The sequence below is a fragment of the Oryctolagus cuniculus genome, chromosome 8 (assembly GCF_051225735.1).
Source record: "Oryctolagus cuniculus isolate XC-2025 breed Fujian yellow rabbit chromosome 8, ASM5122573v1, whole genome shotgun sequence".
In the NCBI taxonomy this organism is placed as follows: Eukaryota; Metazoa; Chordata; class Mammalia; order Lagomorpha; family Leporidae; genus Oryctolagus; species Oryctolagus cuniculus.
In genome coordinates, this window is record NC_142874.1 from 54,034,645 (window position 1) to 54,043,047 (window position 8,403).

Here is an 8,403-nt window from a genome sequence, read left to right on the forward strand (position 1 = left end):
CCAAATAGAAACGACCACTGTCTCCAGTGGCTTATAGACTCTCGGGAAGACAGATTTGAGTATTTGCAAGTGGGATGAGTAATAAGAAGGAAACATACAGGATTCTCTGGAAACTTGTCAGTGGGAAACTAGCCTAGTTGGAAGAACCCCATAAAAGTCAAAAAGACCCCATAAAAGCAATGCTGCTGAAACTGAGACTGGAGGAGTAGAGGCACCTTTATGCAAAGGAAACAGCAGGAGCAGTGTCCCTCAGACAGGCAGAGACATGGGGCAAACGTGAGAAACAGAAAAGTGCGCTGTGGGTAGGGCATAGACTGGGAAGGGGAAGCTGCTGTCACATGGGGTGTCCAGATGGTCAAGGGAACAGCAAACCAAGAAAACCCAGAAAACGTATCCTTGTCAATAGGGTTCTATTGTACCATGATTCTAAGGACATGTGGAATCTTAAAAAAAAAATTATGATGAGAAATATCCTATGTACTGAGGAGTTTGTGTATGTATGAGGGTGTGTGGGGGGTATATATACATATATAGAGTGTACACATACATATTTACATACATATGTGTGCATATATATGCATGAGTATATATAATATATAGAGAGAATATATGCATAAGCAAGGTTTTCATTAAGTTGAGGGAAAATACATATTATGCAAAAAAGTGTATATGATTTTAAATATTTTAGACCAAAATAAAGTTATCTTTTATTTTCCATGAACTTTTTTCTTTTTTTTTTTCTGGACAGGCAGAGTTAGACAGTGAGAAAGAGGGACAGAGAGAAAGGTCTTCCTTCCGTTGGTTCACTCCCCAAATGGCCACTACGGCCGGCGCACTGCGCCGAGCCGAAGTCAGGAGCCAGGTGCTTCTTCCTAGTCTCCCATGTGGGTGCAGAACCCAGGCACTTGGGCCATCCTCCACTGCCTTCCCGGGCCACAGCAGAGAGCTGGACTGGAAGAGGGGCAACCGGGACAGGACTGGTGCCCCAACCGGGACTAGAACCCAGTGTGCCGGTGCCACAGGCGGAGGATTAGCCTAGTGAGCCGCAGAGCTGGCCTATTTTCCATGAACTTTTTGAAGTGCCCTGATATACTGAAGAATGTGTGTGTACAAAGGTACATCAGAAAGTTTGTGGAAAGGTGTGAGCACATGGCACAGTAGTTAAGATGCCACTCAGGACACCCATATTCTATATCAAGGTGCCTGGTTTCAAATCCTGACTCCACTGCCAATTCCAGCTTCCTGCTAATGTGCCTGGGAGGCAGCAAGTGATAGCTCAAGTACTTGGGTCCCTGCTACCCGCATGGAGGATTCAGATTGAATTTCTGGCTCCTGACCTTGGCCTAACCCAGCCCTGGCTACTGCTGTATTGTTGGTCTTTGGGGAATGAACCAGTGGATGAAAACTCTCACCTGCTCTCTCTCTCTCTCTCTCTCTCTGCCTTTCAAATAAAATTAAAATAAAAAGTAAGCAATAAGAAAAATAAAATTAAAAGGCACTTTATTTTGATGAAAAATTTTTTGAAATTGTATTACTCATGTATACATGTGTGTTGTATATGTATATAACATATACTCACATAGTTTGAATAACTATATTCTCATTAAACAAATGTATCTAAATTGTAATTCAAATGAAAATAAGATGATCATACTTGTACCCACCACTCAGGTTAAGAAATATACCACTATAACTTATTTATTTTTATTTTTTAAAAAGAATTATTTATTTTATTTGAAAGTCAACATTACATAGAAGAAGGAGAGGCACAGAGAGAGAGAGAGAGAGAGAGAGTTCTTCTATCTGCTGGATCACTCCCCAATTGGCTGCAACAGCTAGAGCTGTGCCCATCCGATGGCAGGAACCAGGAACTTCCTCTGGGTCTCCCATACAGGTGCAGGGGCCCAAGCACTTAGACCATCATCTACTGCTTTCCCAGACCATAGCAGAGAGCTGGATCAGAAGTGGAGCAGCTGGGACTTGAACTGGCACCCATATGGGATGCCAGCACTGCAGGTGGCGGCCTTACCCTCTATGCCACAGTGATGGCCCCAGCCACTGTAACTTTTAATGCATACTTCATACCTTTCTCAACATAGTTTATCTCCCTCATTTTTATTTATAATTTTACAGATAAGTATATATCATTAACTTTTGGTTTATGTATTTCTCTGAATTTTATATAAATGGAATTATATTCTACACACATATACCCTTTTAAGAATTTCTTTTCTACACTAAACGTGTTGAAATTCATCCCTGTTGATGTCTTAACATTTCCATTTCATGCCATTGTAACAAAACTTCAGTTTCCAACTAAACTTCAATTCATGGTAAAAGAGATAAAATACTATGAATTTTGAACATCTAAGAAGCAATCCCCAAATTTCTTTTCATTCATCATTATCTCTGAACCCCTTTTTTAAAAATAGTGTTTATTTGTTTAAAAGGCAGAGTTACAGAGAGAGAGAGAGATCTTCCATCCACTGGTTCATTCCCCTGATGGCTGCAAATAGGGCAGGGCCAGATGGAAGCCAGGAGCCTGGAACTCCACCCAGGTCTCCCACATGGGTATGGGGGGCTCAAGTACTCGGGCCACCTTCTGCTGCTTTCCCAGCCATGTTAGCAGGGAGCTGGATCTGAAGTGCGATGCTGGCATCACACAACAACTTTACCCACAGAGGCACAGGGCCTGGCCCTTCTGAACTTCCTCTCCCTACTTTATGCTAGTAGCAAAAAAGCTGACAATGAACAATAAATTGCCAGAAAATACATTATATTTGCAAAAGACTTTAAATTTTCTGTTGAACAAGCCTATCATTGCATTTTTAAACCTCAGCACAATCATAGGAGTTAGGCATACCCCAACTTTCCAGTTTGACAGGTAACAGAACTGAGGTACAGAGAGATAGGTGCCAGGGGCTCCTATATGAGGCACCAAATCCCCTGCTTTTTCCTCACCTCTGAATCACAAAGTTTTGGGCAAAGAGAAACGCGAACAGGAAGAGGCGAAAGGTGTGAAGACTTTGTGAACAGTTTTTCCCAATACTGCATCGTTCCATTTTAACATCCCGGTTTGAGTGCAAACACAAATACCTTCTGATTTAAGCTCCAAGATTTAAATATACTTTTTTTTTTTTTTTTTTGAGAAAAAGCGACATCACAATTTGCCACATTGGCTATATGGAATCCACGTTCAGAATCTTCCATCTAAGAAGGAAGGAAGGCAATGCACAAGCATGCTTGGTGATGAGATGGACTTGCCACCCCCACCCCCCAAAAAAAAATCCCTGGCCTTTCAAAGTGTTCAAAGTTCCTTCACATGCTGTTTCCATTTATTTCTTAAAACCCTGCAGCCTTCCCCAGTAGCGTTGGCTGCACGGTGAACCTAGACTTGGCAGGAGTTCAATGACTGTTGTCAGAAGCAGCATCCTAGCCGGCGCCGTGGCTCAATAGGCTAATCCTCCACCTTGCGGCGCCGGCACACCGGGTTCTAGTCCCGGTTGGGGCGCCGGATTCTGTCCCGGTTGCCCCTCTTCCAGGCCAGCTCTCTGCTATGGCCAGGGAGTGCAGTGGAGGATGGCCCAGGTGCTTGGGCCCTGCACCCCATGGGAGACCAGGAAAAGCACCTGGCTCCTGGCTCCTGCCAGGATCAGCGCGGTGCGCCGGCTGCAGCGGCGGCCATTGGAGGGTGAACCAGCGGCAAAGGAAGACCTTTCTCTCTCTGTCTCTCTCTCACTGTCCACTCTGCCTGTCAAAAAAAAAAAAAAAAAAAAAAAAAAAAAGAAAAGAAGCAGCATCCTGATGAGGACAAAGATCTTCCTCCAGGAGCACTCTCCTCCGTGATAGTGTGCTCTGCATATGCTGAGAGCGAGCTCATCTGGGTCACTGCCTGGGACTGTCCCCGGGGTCCTAAGTCTAAGTAGACTCCTGAGTGCACTTTGAGCCAGCTCCAGAGCAGAAATGATTTGCACTGGGCTCCTCTGTGCAGAAGGTAAAATTGTCAGGCTGGTTCTTCAGTCCCAGGGCCATGTCATAACTGGGCAGGTCTTAGGGACCTTGGAGATGATGTGAAATACCAAGTTAAAATTGTGATTCCGAGGTGCATGCCAGCTTCTAAATTTGTGCCTGTATTTTTCTCATCACTCTTTTCTCCCGTTTTCTATGTTTTCAAATATTTTTATCTACAAAACAAGCCACCTGTAAAGCACCGAGGTCTGAGGGTGTCGATTTTGTGCAAATGAAGGCCTTATTGGGCTTTCACATTGCAAGAGCTCATGGACCTCCATAATATTCCCAAGGACTATAAAGTGTCTGCAGCACAGGTGTCTGAGGTCCAGGACAGTATTTGGGTTCACTGCTTGAATTGCTGCAGAAAAACCCAGGAGAGCCCTGACCATACTGATCTGCAATTTCGCAAAGATAAGTTCGATTGAAGAGAGCTGCAAGGCTGGAGAGTGAATTCCCAGGTACTTTAGCTACTGAATGAGCCTGGACAGCTGTTCTTGATCTGAATCTTAGGACAGCTTCATTGTTCTCTCTTCATTCTCAAACACAAATCATGAGAGACATTACATGCTAACGTGATATTTGCCCGTTGGGAATTTACAAAGGTCTTGCATACCCTTAAATGCCAGGAGTCTGCTCTGATTATCCATAACATTCTTTATTAGACTGAAAGTAAAACACAGATTACATTATAATACTTGTGCATATATGAGAGAATTCAAAAAACTTTATGGGAAATGGAATAAAAAGGTAAATTTAGGGGTAGGAAGTTGGCCTCGTGGTGAAGATGCCCGTCTCCTACATCAGAGTACCAGGGTTTGAGTTCCAGCTCTGGTTTCCAATTCTAGTTTTCTATTGATGCAGATCCTGGGAGGCAGCAAGTGATGGCTCAAGTAGCTGGTCCCTGACACTACATGGGAGACCTGGAGTGAAGTCTCAGCTCCAAGCTTTGGCTTGGCCCAACCCTGGCCATTGCAGGCATTTGGGGTGTGAACCAGGGTGTCTTGGAGCTCTCTCTCACTCTCCCTTCCTATATCCTTGTCTCTTAAATAATAATTTAAAAGCTAGAAAAATAACCTTTAATAAAAGTTTGTTTTGGTGCATTGTTTTTGAAATCTTTGCAGTTTTTTCATAATACACACTTTCCTTGAACTTTTTGAAAACCTTGAGTGTGTGTGCTTGTATATACAGGAGGGGGTCTCAAGAAGCTCATAGAAAATATATATTATGAAAAAACTATGCATGGATTTTAATATTTGCACCAAAAGAAACATCTTTTAATTCTATTTTCCATGAACTTTTTTGGAAGTACCTGGATATTTGTGTGTAGCATATGAAAAAGATTGCAATTTCAGATTAAAAGAAGTTGTATTTGCTTATATGATTAAAACAGTGTTTCCCAACTGTATTTGCTTTCATCCAGGGTGGGGGAGGGTGGAAAATTTTGACAATTAATAAAGATATTTTGGGTTATTACAACTGGCTGGAGGGGAGTGGTGAGTGGAACTGGAGAATACCACTGAATCTTCTAAGGAGAGACACTGCTGTGAGCATGTGCCCAGGACAGCCCCCTACAACAAACAGCTTTCCAGTACAAAATGTCAATAGTACTAAGGTTGAAAAACCTAGAATTAGAATGTGATTTTTGTCTATTGTTACAAAAGTGTATGGCTATTTCATAATATACCCTAATTACATAATGTTGTTATATTTAGGCTTTCTTTTTCTCTCTCTCTAGTAAGCTTTGTCCTCCAAAAATCAAACCATTATCATCCTTACATTCAGGAGAATTTCCTTTGTGATTAAATTTATACCCTCAGCTTTCATCAAGGACTGATTAAGCAAAAGCTAAATATGAATTCTCTGCTTCTTTGGTAAATCTACAGTTGAAGATAAAGTTCACAATGTTACTAAATTCACCTTTCAAAAATACAAAAGAAATACCTTTTAGACCCCAAGGCCACAAGAAGTTCATTACCCTTGGTGAATAGCTAGTTAGCTAGCTAGATTGATTGATACAAACAGATTTTCTTTTTTAAAAAATATTTTATTTATTTATTTGAGAGGTACAGTTACAGACAGAGAGAGAGATAGAAAGGTCTTCCACCTGCTGGTTCACTCCCCCAAATGGCCACAACGGCAGGAACTGGGCCAATGGGAAGCCAGGAGCCAGGAGCTTCTTCTGGGTCTCCCATGTGGTTGCTGGGGCCCAAGCACTTGGGCCATCTTCTACTGCTTTCCCAGGCAAATTAGCAGGGAGCTGGATCAGAAGTGCAGCAGCCAGGACTCAAACTGACGTCCATCTGGGATGCCGTCGCCACAGGTGGAGGCTTAGCCTACTACACCACAGCGCTGGCCCCACAGATTTTCTTTTGAATTAGTTTCTCCCTTTACCTTGGCTGCTAGGAAGCAGTGCTAAGTTTTTGTGCCCATCTTCCTCATCCTCTCACTTTTCTCTTTGTTTTTTGGTTCTTCCTATCTCCTTATGTCTTGCTCACTACTCTATCTGCACCTTACATAATACTCTTTGAATTAATTAACCCACCTTCTCATCCTGTCTCCATTTCCTTCTACCTCAGTTAGTCTTTGTATTTCTCTCCAGAGTTCTTCTTTCCTTATGGTTTATATTCCATATTTATCTCTTTCATAATTTTAAATGTAGCTAATTTATTGTTTCTTTCAGATTGTTGCATTACCTTAGGCTCCTGTTTGATGTTTTCTTGATTTTTCAAAGATTTATTTATTTATTTGAAAGTCAGAGTTACACAGAGAGAGGAGAGGCAGAGAGAGAGAGAGAGAGAGAGAGAGAGAGGTCTTCCATCCTCTGGTTCACTCCCCAAATGGCCGCAATGGCCAGAGCTGAGCTGATCTGAAGCCAGAATCCAGGAGCCTCTTCCAGGTCTCCTACACGAGTGCAGGGGCCCAAGGACATGGGCCATCTTCCACTGCTTTTCCAGGCCATGGCAGAGAGCTGGATCGGAAGAGGAGCAGCCAAGACTTGAATGGCCCCCATATGGGATGCCGGCACTGCAGGTGGCAGCTTTACCCGCTGCGCCACAGTGCTGGCCCCTGCCTTTTTTTTTTTTTTTTTTACAGTAGATGGCTGCCTTGTATGATTTGTAACTTTTGTTCATGAGCTTACCTTTAATAGCGATTATTATTTAATTGCTCTTATTACTCTCCCCTGATAGAATCCCTTACATCCTTGCTGAAAGATGAGTATATATGTATGTATGTATACATATATAGATATTCTTCATGAAAAAGTTAATAGTATTTTAAAGTATGCATATATGCTACATTTTACAGTAAGATTTCACAAAAATAGTATGGAACATTATTTGAAATTTCCTTGCATCATCATGTGAATAACAGTGGCATAAACCTATTCTCATATAGCTAGGTGTTGTTAAACAGAATACAATCAGCCTTCTAAATCTGTGGGTTCTACATCTGTGGATTCAACAAACTGTAGGTTGAAAATATGCAGCAAAATAAAATTGCTCTGTACTGAACATGTACAGACTTATTTGCTTATCATTATTCCCTAAACAGTACAATACAACAGTTATATAGTGTTTGCATTATTTATATATTATAGGTAATCTGTGGATGATTTAATGTATATGAGAGGATTTTTGTATATTATATGCAAATACAACACCATTTGATATAAGGGACTGGGTATCCACAGGTTTGGTACCTTCAGGGGGCCCCAGACCCTATCCTGGTAGACACTGAGAGATGATCATATGTAGCATGTTAAAATATGAAAGATGAATCTATGATTTAAAAAAAAAATCCAGGGAGCCAGTGTTGTGGCACAGTGTGTTAAGCCGCTGCCAGCAATGCTGGCATCTTGTTTGTTACCAGTTCAAGTCTCAGCTGTTCCACTTCCTATCCAGCTCCCTGCTAAAGAAGCAGAAGATAGACCAAGTACTTGGGCCCTGCCACCAATGTAGAAGACTGGAATGGAGTTCCAGGCTCCTGACTTCCCTCTGACCCAGCCACAGCCATTGTGACCATCTACGGAGTGAACCAGACAGATGGAATGTCTCTCCCCACCCCTCTCTCCCTCTTTCTCTGTAACTCTGTCTTTCAAATAAATAAATCTTTTTTTAAAAAAAAATTCTGGCCTGGAAGTAACATACATGACTTGCCTTCATATTCCTGTGGCAGCCATTCTAATAGACTTGCTTCGGGACTGTAAGTGTGCAAAGGGCACTGCAGTTCTCCCTGGGCCACTGTTTCTCTACTATCAGAAGAGTATGAACTGTGGTGGTCAGCTAGCCAGCTCTGCTAGAGTGGACCTGACCTAACATGGTCCCTTCCCCATTCTCCTCTCGTCTTCCCAGAACTGAGACTGTAATATGCATCAGTGCCTCCCTTGTCCAG

General features: G+C 42.3%; 1 long non-coding RNA gene across 1 annotated transcript in view; it reads left to right on the forward strand.

Annotated features, from left to right (window-relative positions):
• Positions 1 to 8,137, forward strand: part of LOC127483150 (uncharacterized) — a 20,809-nt gene extending 12,672 nt beyond the window's left edge. Inside the window, exon 4 of the long non-coding RNA XR_007909100.3 lies at positions 7,914 to 8,137. This is a non-coding gene — a long non-coding RNA (uncharacterized LOC127483150). The remainder of the gene's footprint in view (positions 1 to 7,913) is intronic.
• Positions 8,138 to 8,403: the final 266 nt, after the last annotated feature.